General features: G+C 40.7%; 1 protein-coding gene across 1 annotated transcript in view; it reads right to left on the bottom strand.

Annotated features, from left to right (window-relative positions):
* LOC122885639 (plexin-A2-like) overlaps positions 1–8,173 on the bottom strand; it is a 73,332-nt gene extending 65,159 nt beyond the window's left edge. Inside the window, exon 1 of the mRNA XM_044216997.1 lies at positions 7,884–8,173. The gene's annotated coding sequence lies outside the window, so the exon portion shown is untranslated. The remainder of the gene's footprint in view (positions 1–7,883) is intronic.
* Positions 8,174–14,433: the final 6,260 nt, after the last annotated feature.

Genomic DNA, 14,433 nt, shown 5'->3' with positions numbered 1-14,433 from the left:
TGACCCATCTGCCATCAGAGATGAACTAAAATGTTCATAGGGGACATTTCTTTGTAAGGCTGTCCATGTGCATCATTTTCACTGCTCGTTCAAGTTCAATAGCGTGAAGCACAAACAGCATGGTGTTCAAGTTTATCTTGTTTACGTTTTGGATTATAGATTTGTGTGAGATTGGAAACACTGTCAACAGACTGGCGTGATCTTTCTAAAGGTCAGAAGAAACATCTCTGTTCTCACACTTAGTCAACAATGGGAGTCACTGTCACTCGCATCAGATGTGATAAAAATATTTTTTTGTTGCTGTTGTTTTTTGTGGCCTAGATTTATAAAGCTGCACAAAAGCAATAACAATATAAGACCACAGGGGCGGCAAGTGTCTGAACTACAATAATCACAACAGCTTCTGTCCTTCTGATTACCAGCCAGCTCTTGTGTTCGTAGGTTTTCCAAGACTGGGCTGCTGACGGAAGTTAAAAGTCAGTTTAGAAAGTTTGTTTTTGGAGATGATTTCAGATTTGGGGGAAAACATTTTGGCTGCAGCACTTCCTGGTAATGTACTGTACAATGTTTGCACTTAGTAGTATATAGTATATACAGTAAACTCACATGGCCTGATGCGATACTTTTCTTTGGGGTTTTCGGCAAATACACATGGACGAGTCGTTGGGGGGGAGGGCCAGCATTGTACACATTACACATGAATGAGCTGGGAGGGCGCCAGCCGCAACAGAACTTGACTTCCAAATGAATAAATGAAGGCAATTAGTAGATCTGTTTACAATGTTGTGGAGACAGAAGTAGGTCAAACGTGGCAGAGACAGGAGGGAGGAGGGAGCCAGCAAGCCAGAGCCAGGGGCTGTCACTGGTACCTACAGAGATGAGTCGGGGAATTAGGACATGAAAATGCCGTCTTTATTAAAGATGACTTATAAATGAATGTCATATTGAATCACAAGGGACCGGTGGGGTTTATTAGGAAAAGCAATGTTTTGTGATCAGTCCACCGTGTTTTATCTGTGGCTGCGTTGTGGAGGGGCAGCCCAGGGCGACTGGCTCCGCCTTGTAAGGCCCCAACACAGACTCGAGCCTCAGAGGGCATAATGTGTAGCGTGGATGCTCACACTGCACATACCCACAGGATATCTCCACTTTGATGCCGCGCAGTAAAATTTTGTGACAGTTGGCCTGTGGTTAATTTTCATCATTATGTTCTACAGTGTAAATTCAAACAGCAGTGCTTCCCCCTGACATTTCTCTCAGTCAGGGGGAAAAATCTTACAACCAGTATTTAGATTAATGATACTAAAACTTTGTGATGCTAGTATTCTCTGGAAACAAGTGTAAATTGCTATAAATTCATTTAGTTTTGTTGGCAGCTCTTCGGGGATGTCTTTGTGTCCCGGCATGATTTTATATTAACAAAACGAACCATAATTGCCTTTTTTTTTCATTCTTGTTGTTTAGTTTATTGGTCAGCATAGATATTGCAAGCTTTAGGACTCTCCAGCCAGCCACTAATCTTGATGGTAGAGTAGCGGAAGATTGAAGAGGAAGAGGAACAGTAAAACAGCACTATGTCATCGCAACGCGCTCTGCTCTTAATAACTGCAGGATGCTGCGAGGGACCTGGGCATTGGCAAATGTGACATAGGGGACCAATTCCAACACATCACCACAACACAGTCAGCAGCCTCCTCTGCAACGCATGCCATTATCTTAGGGTGTATGCATTATACATGCAGATACAGTACTATATCTGAAATTGCTGTTAAGAGCAGGGACCAGATGAAGGGCACTGCTGCCACAGTCAGATTTAACCATGCATGCCTTTCTCCTCCCTTCCCTCTTCTCAGCTCTGTCTCCTCTTCCATAAATCTCATTGTCGGTCTTCCCTGGTTAATGGTGACCTCAAGCAGGCTCCATTCAACTGCCAAAGCCCTCGTGTTGCATATATGATGAGCATAAAGGGGAAAGTCAAAGTGACCTCCAGCACTGTGATGAAAACCCATGCAGCTCGAGTGCAATAGAGGGTCTTCTATAATTCAGCGACAGCAGCAGAAGACATTGCAAGCTGCGTTTTCTTTGGAACCACACAGCATGTGCGCGTGAGCCGTGCTGCAGCGGCTGCCCAGCACCTCTCATCCTCAATGTCACTTAAGTGCAAGAAGAAGAACAAGGGGTAAACAGAGGAGTCCGACCGGGCCTCAGAGTGATCTGTGGACAGTGCAGCTAAGGGGAATCGAGAATAAGGGTGGTGAAATGTGAGCTCTACTGTCTAGCCCAGAGACAAGTACAGAATAGCTCTCCAGTTGTGTTTTTTTGTACTGTAAGAGCACTCTCTCTCAGCCATTTTTATTTGGCTCAATAACTACCAGCCTGATATTCAGCCTCTAGCATGGCTGTAATTTTATTGTCTGCTCCCATCTTCTGAGTTTCTGTCTTTTTTTTGTCTGATTTGACATTGCTCTTTCTGTAGAACAAAGCTATATTTCTGCTCAGACGGATTTAGTTACAGATGTGCAGGGCTATATTGCTTTTGCATGCATAAATCATGGAGACCTAACAGGGAAAATACATTACATTTGGCAGAGACTGGACCCCAGTGTATGAATGAGAAAAATAATCAAACACAGTGATCAATGTGAAGCTGTGAAGCACATATGTCCATAATTCCCACACCACTGCACACAGAAACCAAAGAACTTATTCCAAAGAAGCCTGTACGTTTCCTCAGCTTCCTCCCTCTTTGCCCATATGGCTTTTGTGGTGTGGAGGATGCCAAGGTTGGAGGTAGCTGGCACGAATAATTATGATCAAATAAATTACAATGCAAAAGGAACAGCTGCTACCTCCACTGCTGACAAATCACTGTGAGCAAGAGGAGACAGCAATAGACAGCGAGTGAGGAAGAGAGAAACAGGAAAGAGGAGGAGAGATGGTGCATGTTCTCCTATTTGACAACTTTCCCTCTAAGTATCTGCTGCTCCAAAACCCATTTAACATTTAATCTGCAGTGCAAATAAGGCCTTGGGTGGCCATTCACCCTAAAGCTGTACAAATACAAGCATCTGCCCAGATTATCTCAGTCTCCAAGGTCGGCCTAGCCCGGTTTGTCCCTAATTCTAACCTACTCTGAAACTCTATCCCATCTCCTAAGTCTCTAAATGGGATTTTGGGCAAATGCATAGAAATTTCCTCAAAATAGAAATAGCCTGGTTAAAAGCACAGTACCCTAGTGGGCCAGAGGTCTACCAGGACTGCAAAAACAGGTGAATTTCACTCAAATAGAAAATCACTGGAAGGCAAATGGGACGCAGGTTTTTGAAATCTTTTTTTACAAAAGCTCCTTAAGGGATAGTACATGCTGGGGAAAACAGTAAAGAATTGACAGCGAATACACAGCAGAGAACATTTCCCATATCTATAACCTGTCCTTCTTGATAGGACTTGATCCTCAAATTAATATTGAATTCTCCAAGTCTATTAAGTATGTCCAGTCCCACCTGGTTTGTGGCTGCCAAGGGCTGAACATTGTAGTCTCGGATGTAGTCCAGGTGCTCTGGGCTTCTGGGCCATGTTGTAGGTAACTGATGACTTACTTTCTTTCTAAGACCAGCCCAAGCAGCTCATTCAGCAGGTGCTTGCTTGCCAAACTGTGGCTTTAAGATTCCAACAAAGACTCTGTCAGCAAAAGTCACAAGGGAGAAGCAATTCAGTGCTCTCCTTCAGAAGTTCGATTCAGCTGGTTTGAAACAAGTGCAAGATTTTTTATCTATAACCTTGAACTTTCATAAATTCTACATTCTTCAAAATGGTTAAATTCCAGCAATATGTAGATCCAGTGTTTTAGGAAAAGTAAACCGTTTTAATGGGGGAATACCCCAAACTGCACTTCATGTTCTTTGAAACTTGGAAGTTGCAGGTTTCCTATGAAGGGACCAGTGAATGTGGAGATTGTTCAAAGGTCACTGATGTTATTATTTATTGGGAATTTATCCTACTTCTACTGATATGACATGAAGAAAGTAGTACTACAAAGATTTAATTTTCTAGAAATGGAAGATTATTTGAGATGGAGGTGTTTGCTAAAATGGAGGAAAATAGAAGGTTTTAGGTGAAGTGACACAGACGTACCACATTAAGACCAATATCCATACATTTTCCATGTCATATAACGTATTTTCCATGACCAATATTTGCATTTCTATTTCTATATTAAATTGTCACATTTTAATTGATAACTAATTTGAATGTTCCAAGACTCCTATTTCTTAGTTCCCTCATCATACAATGTATGACATCAAAAATAATGATTTTAAAGGTTGGCACCATTCAAACCTGACATGAACGACTGGCAGTTTAGTATTTATCATTGCGCTTCCATAAAGTTGGGGGACTTGCAAAAGACAGATTTTTAAACATAAAGGTCACAATCGGTGCAGAAGAGGCCGAGTTATCCTGACTTATGGTCCCTAATATGAGTCAACACTAGATCCTACATTTCTCATAATGCAACTTGATAGTATCTTTTGTGAGACCTTCCATGCAAGTTAAATGTCCATGTCTTTCAAACTCCGTAAAACTGAGTGTGCAAAGCAGACTTTGTCAAAAATATGTAGTCTCCAAGCCCAACCTGAGATAACCCTGATGGTATCACCATGGTTATTTTCTCAGACTTTCGAAAGCTCCTCCAGAGCCACAGAAAACATTATACATCTGTTTTCATAAGCTGAGTAGTAGGCTACTTCTCATGATGAGTAAACTGATCCTTGTGTGTAAAATCACCTGAGTGCCTCTTTAAGAAAATAGAGATTCAAAGTCTTCAAACTTAAAAGTCATGTGTCAATATTTTCCCAAGAATAAAACACACGTGACTTCCCTCAACTTTGTCTGGGGGTTTTTGATGACCATATGCTGTCTGCCTATACCAGTGCCAGAGAAAATCATGCAAAACACACACATCAGCAAAGTTATAGCACTGTTTGTATCAACAACGGTGTGACAATCTGGATCCGATGCGCCATATTGCAAGACCACCATCACTGCATGCTGAGCACTGCCAAAGCTGCCATCTGGCAGGTGAGCTGCACGCTTTCCACTTGTATCTCTCCTCCCTTTCACTTCTCTCCTCCACTGTTTGTCACCACCTCTCTCTCTCTTTCTCTCTCTCTCTCTGTCTAGTCCTGTCTTTATTAGTCTTTCTCGCTCCTGCTACCTATCTTTTTCCACCTCTTACTCTCATCTCTACCCCTGTATCATTCCTATTCTCCACCTTTACCTACCTGTACATCCACCTCCCTCCAGGCCTGGATCACACACTGAAACAAGAGGAAGCGTGAAGATTGGAAGGGGGATGAAGGAGAGAAAAGAGTGAGGACAATAGCATGTCGGTCATGCTTGATGATCTGCAGTATTTTTTTCTCTCTCCGTTTCTTATTTTCTCCCTTCACTGTCGGTTTCATATCACTGTTTGCGTACCTTCTCTTTTTGTCGCTTTCTCTCCTCTCTAACGTATAAACTCCTATGACAGACTAGTAAATGCACACGTGTACAGTACAACACTCACACAGTACATGCACACACATGCAAACACTAACACAATACAAACACACACACAGGGGACTCTCCTTCTTCTTCCTCAGGCTGTAGCATCTGAACAGTCGTGTTTAATCAGTGTCTCCGTGGGCAACAGGGGTAGGGTGGAGGGAGGGGTGGGGGTTGGAGGTGGGGGGGTCTCCAGCTATGGGTAGTAGCAGTGAGCTGCTGTGCACTCACACACCGTGTAATTGTGTTACATACACTAATTCATATGATGTACTATTGCAGCGACTGTGCTTCGCCTTTGCCCCTGACCCACATCGGTCTCCCTGATATTCAGATTACTCCAAAATCAATGTCACGGTTTGAACTGGTGGTCATTTAAATCAAAAGCTGTTTTTTGCAGCTGTAGTGGAATTGTGTTTCTGATTTCTTCTTCTACAGTATAGCTCATTAATCTCTGTAGAAGTCTGAGATAACACTTAACTCCTGGTTTGTGGGTGAATGTGACAGAGACAGATGTTCTAAATTACTTCACCTACACTGGTCCGGTGTTGCCTCAAGGGTCAGAAGACCCTGAAAATTATGTAGTTTCTCCTGCAATCCCTTTACATTCAAAACTACCATTACAAAAACTGGTAAAAAATATAACAGTCAGCAAATAGAAATCAATGAACAATCCAACAGAAACACATTTATGCTTCATTTTGTTGGACATGTCCTGTTTTTATCTAATCTACAGTGGATCAGTCTGACATACATTGTGGAAAGCAGTGTAAATACATGATCTTAAAGGGTGAGTTCACCCGAATAAGAAGAAAAAAAAATGTTAAACTTAGCAGTGTCTAGCCATTAAACTAATATCTGCCTCTGTAACTTCAGTCCCTGCCCAAAAACAATGAGTGGACATTTGTTTGTGCCCCTCAAAGCACTGAAAAATTACATTTGAAAACCTCAACAGCAACTCATCTTTCTAGAAACTATGTCCAGGTTATACTGGATTATCCACAGACCTCAGATTTCATAAAAATGATTTCTTTAATTGTAGTTCCATTGAAAACTGATCACAGTGAGGTCTGTGGATTCTCCTAAGTTAGCAGGACATTGTAACTGAAAAGAAAAGACTTTGACTTAAACATCTTAAAGCCTCAGCATGTAAGACCAAAAGTATGTGCATGGCTAGAAACAACAATGAGTAAGGGGGAAAATGTGTCTTTTTTATTTGTATTTTGGATAAACTGACCCTTTAAAATGTCTACTTAGGAGCTTAGATTGGTTAACCCTCAACTACATTACTAAAACTCCTTAGATGAACAGTAAACATTACAACCCAAACCTCAGTTTCATTTATTGCTGTCAAATGCAGCAAAGGAGAGAGAGACAGAATTAATGTGGTAAATTCTAAAATTAGCAGGCAACTGATAAAGTACCGAACGCATGACTGGCATGAACACGCCAATAGAGAAGCCAATCTCTCTCCTCTCTCCATGAGAGGCTTTACCCACTCTGGAGGGGCCAGGAGAATAAAAGCTAGTCCAACTGGCTGGCCAGATAAGCCGGACCAGAAAGAGCATAGAGAAAGAAGAGGGGTTCATCTGGTTTGCATGAGGGGTGAGAGTCAAAGAGCCATGAATCCAACAACCAGCCCCTCTCACCCCCTCTACTACCACCCAAACACACACACAGACAGGGGGCTCGAATATAGATGTACTTGGTCAAAAGCATTGTTGAATCTGGCACTGCTACAGCTGTGTGTGCGCTTTAGTTCTTTCAGGCTCAGGCTCCATCTCAGCGCCTGCCCAGCCTTATCAGCGTCCCAGTGGCTTCTGTTCTGCCCAGGAAGCAGGAGGCAGGAGGCAGGGCAGCAGTGGAGGACTGTCTATCTCCAGGCTAAATACTTCACTCTGGTATTCTCCTGATGACCACTGGTCTGATGCACTGCCCAGAATAATCCACTAAAGAGTTCTGGAAAAATCTTCACAAGCAGGCTGCTGGCTTTGTCTAAAGTAGAGTGAAATCTATTTTTCTGATAATACAATCATTTGCACCAAACCTACAGTGCTGCTCTGCCTCCTGTCTGTGATGGGCACTGTAGCTGAGGCATTTACAGTCGCTCAGTCTTCAGAGCATCAGTCCAACATCTGTTGGTTGTTACAGGTGGCCAGCAGAGAAATCATTTGATAATTTACTCATGCAATATTTTATATAATACCTCAATTCAGATTGCACAATGTCACTGGACGTGTTTCACTGCGTCCGGAGGCGCGTAAAGTCTATCCAACTTTGCCCTTCTGCACACTACAGGCTGCTGTTCAGCTATTAACAGTAAAGGATAGACTACTCACCTTGAAATAAGAGGAGACTCATTCATGAATAGTGCAGATCCGGTTATTTCGCAGGGATTTTGGGGGAACGTCCCGCGACTCAGTCAGTCAGTGAATGTGTTCGGACGCCAAATACAGCGAGATAAACTGCCGGTTAATTTATTCTACGCGCTGCCGAGACGCACAACCTGTAAAGTCATCAGGACAGCAGTGAGAATCTCTCCGTCAGCCGCTGAGAGGGAGCCGGTATCAAGTGACCCTCCCGCCTCGTTCAGGGATTGATCATTTTCAGGCTGCCACATAACCTCTCTCTCTCTCTCTCTCTCTCTCTCTCTCTCTCTCTCTCTCTCTCTCTCTCGCTCTCTCGGTGTGGATGCCGGTGCTACATGAAGTCACCCATCAGTTCACTTGCATCTCACGTACAGTGTGCGCTTCCCAACCTCCGTCGCGTCATCCTTTGGCACAACTTGAGCGCATTGCAATACATTGTATGTCTTTTAGGCATGTGGACTCTTCAAAGTGTTTGTAGATTCATACATTAAGGCAGATTAAAATGTATCTTTTTTTAATATGGAGAAATGATCAATACATGTAATAGAGATTCGACATTAATATATGTAGAATTCAAATATATATCTAAAAATTTAGCCAACCTGCCTATGCTATCAGCAGCGCACAGGATGAAGATAATGTCAGTGTCTAAAATAGGTCTATTTGTCAAATGATTGCAATCTTCATGTATTTGTAAAATGTCTGCCTTCCACGTGTACAAATGGGTTGTATTTTTGGTTCATTGCCATATATTTTAAGACAGGTATCCATGCATCCTCTGAAGTCGATATAAAATGTGGTTTGGAAGAATGTGAAAGGAAATTATGTTACAGCAGCTCACTTGCTGGTTAGGCCCACTCACCCAGTCACTTAGAGAGAGACAGTCAGGTCCATTTGAGACTTTATACAGTAATTAATATAACCATTCACACATTTTACAGTGAATAAGTATATATATATATATATATATATATATATATATATATATATATATATATATATATATTTTTTTATTTTCATTCAGAAGTCCAGATAAATGCACACAGCAGCATGCACTCCAAGTTTCCTTTGAAATACTGCCATCTGTAGGCTGAATAATGCAACCACATATCTTTCTAACACAAAGCTGTGATACAGAGCCTTTGTTTTACAGATGATGCCTCATTATTGAGTCGTGTTTGCTTTCTGCTTCAGGTAAACATTAAAAACACATGTGGCTGTGATTATTGAATGAGAGGTTGTATTGTATGATGCATGGATATCCCTGCCTTTGAAGGAAAACTACTGCACACACACAGCCAGCCAGTAATGTGTCCAGATGAAACTCACCCCTAGCACAGAACTGCTTACGTTGCTGAAAAGCAAAGTAGGCACTTCTGACAGTTTTCCTGGTGCTGATGGGGGGGCACACACGGTCCTTTGGCCAGCTGTCTGCTCCTCATTATCTTCCGTTTGGTGGGTTGGAGATGAGTGGAGATGTCAGACGGGCTACCTGTTGGGGTCGAGCAGCTCTGGGTGGCCAGCGGACTCCCTCAGGGCTGACCAGATGGCAGCTACTCCTCACTGGCCCCAAATCAGGTGCTGGGGTCTTGTTATACACACACACACAAACACATACTGTAAGGCAAAAACACAGAAGCCTGCAGACATACAAACACATGTACAAACATACACTCGAGGCAGGCACATTCACAGTGCTGGAAATAGGTATGCAGATGCACACAGGGCTGGAGGGAAACTGCAGTTTCAGGTGAGGAGAAAAGTGAAAAATAGAAGAAAAAAAAAAGCTTTTTCAGACATATGTGTTGAATAGGCTTTTAGAGATGTGTAATTATGTGATTGAAATACTATCCTTCTCCAAATCGTTTTATCAGATTCCCCAGTAAAAGAGCTAAAGTACATTATACTGTATGAGTTACAGTAAATACCAAGCTAACGAGCTGCAGTGCACACTCGTTTTATCATTCCTTCAAGAGCTGCACTTCTATGTTGAAGACTGGAGAAAAAAACTCACAGAGAGGAAAAGCCACAGGTTAGCTGCTCAAATGAAGAACATCTCAATGAGACTGCTGCAGATGTAGAAAACAGAATTCTCTTTGAAATACCTCATTATATCATTGTAATTTAAAAGTGCTCTTTGAATTTGAATTACCCACAAAGAGGATGTTGCTACTTATCTTTATTCCTATTAAATTGATACTGGCAAATGTGGATTCTAGCAAGATAAGCTTGCAACTATGCAGTTGAAAATAACCTTTTTTTAACTAAAGTATTAATGTTTAAGGTATAACTGCTGACTTAAAGGGTCAGTTCTAGAGCTTGACTGATAAATTAGCCAGGCCAGTATATCTGTACAGGCTTATACTGGCTTATCATCTATTGCCAGACAAGAATGTTGATATTAGGCGTTTCTGCAAAGCCCTAGATTACATTCAATGACAATGTTTATATTTACATTAAAGGCAGACGTTTTAAAATTCTCGTTTTTTACAATATCTGCAAATGGCAACATCAATATGATCAAGGTTTGAGAAAGATCATGATTATGGCAAATAAATTATGGTTAAGGTATGGTTAGGGTTAGGCAACAAAACACTTGGTTAGGGTTAGGCAAAGATTGTGGGTACAGTAAATAAAATGGCGAACAGTAATTGCAGGTCTGTGACTGAACACTCCAGAAACTCCGGTTTCATTTGATGGGTCTCATACACCCCTGACACACTTACTTACTTCCTCACTACATAAAGAAAACACTACTTCCTGTTTTGGCACTGAACGTTGGCATTGGATCAAAATCAGGAGGTGGAGAATTGTGACGCACAGTAAAAGATGCAGCGTGCAAGACAGTACAGAATGTACTGATGTGCTTCATTGTTGCTTGTTAACAATAATGCAAAAATACACAATTACATACAAAAAGTACATTGGGCTAGATCAGTGTTTTGCACTGTGATTTTTCTCTTGATGCTTACGTGCCCATTGTTTTGAAACCTTTATTTTGCCAGGATATGCCCAAATAGGACATTTCCATGCTTTGTTTCAAGTCAATTTTATTATATTGCCCAATATCACAAATTTGCCTCAAAGGGTTTTACAATCCATACAACATTTGTCAACCTCTGTCAACCTCTGATAAGGAAGAAACTCCCTGAAAAAAACTCTTTACCAGGAAAAGCAGAAATAAATCTCAGGAAAAACAAGAGAGGAGGGATCCCTCTTCCAGGTCAGACAGACATGCAACAGATGTTGTATGTGTATACGGAAGTACTAATCGTGAACCTAGGTTATGGATAGTTAAAATGACACTAAATTACACACTTCATTTTTGCCTTAATGTCACACCAGGGAAGCACTTCAGCTAGCCAGAGAGGCACCTAATCGGTTGAAATGCCTCGCTTGTTAGCTGGAGTGCTGCTCTGAAATAAACTCTAACCCTAAATGAAATCCTAACTGTAACCTTGCACACAGTAGAGTTGTGTTCATTATGATTATTATGCTGTTGCTCCAGGCTTCTCCCATAGATAGGACCCAAGTGGAGCAGCCAACTAGATGCAATCTACTTCATGAAAATTACCATAACAACACAAAGCTGTGGAAGGAGGCAAAGGGAGGCGCATGCAAATGGAAGAGCAATGAAAGAAGACCGCAGGCCCAATCAAGCTGTCATAACACACAGAATAATAACAACTGAAAGCCATTAAAACCTTTCACTCCAAACCGTTACACCTCACTGTGCAAAGAATAGGATTGAGAGGCCCTTGTATCCCTCATTTTGCCTAAACAGTCACATAAACACACAAGGCTTTATCCAACTCACATCCATCATCTCCAGATTATAATGAGACATTCATCAAAAGGAGTCTTGTGCTGGAAAACAATTATCTATCCCCTTGTCATTTGTTCCTGTTTAGACTTTTCAGAGAATTTTTTCTTGTCTGTTGTCCATAGAAACATTTTCAGACACGTTTTCCATCCAAATAAAATGTAAAACCAGGTGCATTTTTCAGGTTAGACTGATAGTTCATGTTTGGGTTAATAACGTGCTTGTGTGGCAGTTTCAAATCGCCAAAACCTGATGTAGTTTATTCTTCTGTGCCATAGAGCTCTATTGTTGTCCAAAAACTATTAAAAACACAACATTGAACAGCATTGCACTGGCTGACATTTCTCTTCATTTCCATAAACATGGGCAATGCAGTTTATTTTGAGTCAATCCCACATTCACCATCCTGCTGCTGTAAATACTCGCTAAAGCACAAAATGTGTAGATTAGATTCAGATTAGATTAGATTCAACTTTATTGTCATTACACATGTACAAGTACTAGGCAACGAAATGCAGTTTAGCTTTAACCAGAAGTGCAATAAGCAAGTGCGGGATATAAAGTGTGTGCATAAATGCAGGGTAGAGCAACATTATGAAAATATTTACAAGTGGTACTATGGACATTATATACAAATGGAATTAATTAATCCACGGCTGAAAATAGTCCTCAACAAAAGCACTATTTACTCCTGTTTGAGAAACGTTTGCTAAAAACTACAGTACTCAACTGTTTTAAGAAGTTATTTGGTCTATTTAAAAAATTAATGAATGTTTTATTAACTTTGTGACCTGTTTTTAAAGCTTACTTTCTTCAGTTATAAATGGGCTTGGGGCTGAGTGTCACAAACAGGCTGGGAAAGTATTGAGAGACTGTTTTGGTCTTTTAATGGGATTTGTTGACAATAACAAAAATATACAATTTTGCCAGCCTTATCCTTTAAGTAGCAAAACATTGCCTGGATTAGATAAAGGTTTAAAATACATCTGGGATAAGTATCATTTTGTGGTAAGTTTAGAAGCAAAACAGCATAACAGATAAAGCTTTATTACTTCTGACTCCACATGCATAATTTTAAAATGTGTTAGACAACCTGAGATCACAGATAGAACAACAGTGTGTCTGAGAAGTAAAACATAAAATGGTCCGTAAGGTTTAGATCCTATTTAAAATACAGCTTTTGAAATATACAGACATGAATAAGCAACACATGAACAGCAATTAACACCATTAACTTCATTTAGCAACTGAATACAATTAACACGCAATTGAGATTATACTACTCACTACTTCTATACTGTATGTTTTCAAAACACTGTGAGACAACTAACAGAGGCTGAAAAATGATATAGTTGGTACCTGAACTGCAGATTTTTCAGCCGCAAAACCTGTGTTATGTGATGCAACAAGAGAAACTGTCATGTTATCTGCCAGACAGACTGCGCAAACAAGAACAGCAGTCAGAATCTAGTGCTCACCAACAGCCAGAGAAAGACTCTGGTAGCTGCTAAAGACCCCAAATGTCCAGCCTCAAACCCTCACTCTTCTATAAAACACTTATTCGACAGAGTTTCAGCAAAAACAATCTACTGTGAGCTTCACAAAGCTTCTGTTTATAGGGTCATAGCAGGGCTGGTAAATGGTGTAAAGGTGTAAACAAAAAGTGCGAGCAATCAACCATTTGCTAAACCCCTCCCCCCGAACAGCAATTTTCAAATCATAGCATATCAACCACAACTAGGCACGGCAGATTTGTCAAGCTTTGGATGTCTCCACATGCCGGAACCACGGATGTATTAAGAGAACTGAATATGGTGCTGCCTTTCTGCCTTGCTGCTAGCCATTCCCAGTGGCCACTCTCAGTACTGCAGTGAAAAATGCATTTTCCCCATAGACCACCATTATAAAAGAGACACATGTAACCTTGTTACTCTATGTAATACGGATTTTTAAACCACGAAAGTTTTATATTGGTAAAACTTTCCCAGAGCCTAGAAAAGCAATTTTAATCAAACGGTCAATTGCACAAAGTAAAATTTTGAATTATCTCAACTAGTTGTACATTTAGAGAAAGCCAAGAGATGCCGTCAAACGTACAGTCTGCTTTACACTTAAAACAGTGGATCTGTGATGAGCCTGAACTGTGTGTGGTGCTGGTCACTGCGTTAGATGATCATGCTGTAGCACTTAAGAAAGATGACAACATTTCGCAGGACCAGATGCACCCACAGCCGCTAACACTGTTCTCTCATGATGTTCCTATGTTCCAAGATGAACATATTTCCACCTCCTGCATATTGCAGTCAATATGTGTAAAACTGTCACACTAGAAACTTGAAAAATGTGACACATACTTAAAATGCAGAAGTAATGAAGGGATTAGTTTAAATTACCTGATAAGTAATAACTTATATTAAAGATATAATCATCTGTATTGTAGAACTATTAGTTCTGATTTTTCAAATGTAATCAGCCTAGCTTTTTTATTTCCCATGGGAAATTTGTCTCGAGAATACAAGCACTAATGCTTCCACTCAATCTCATTATATCAGTCAGTTTCCTTGTTCAACAACAATGACTTGATACATTTAGATGAACAATTAATTATTTTATTTATGAAAAATCCTCTAAATTCACACTTCAGCAATTTGCAAACACACAAACATCAGTTCATTTACACATACACAAAACCTTTCT

This window comes from Siniperca chuatsi, linkage group LG2 (genome assembly GCF_020085105.1).
Source record: "Siniperca chuatsi isolate FFG_IHB_CAS linkage group LG2, ASM2008510v1, whole genome shotgun sequence".
NCBI lineage: Eukaryota > Metazoa > Chordata > Actinopteri > Centrarchiformes > Sinipercidae > Siniperca > Siniperca chuatsi.
The sequence above is the reverse complement of the archived record's forward strand: the minus strand, read 5'-3'. Positions and strand labels throughout refer to the sequence as shown.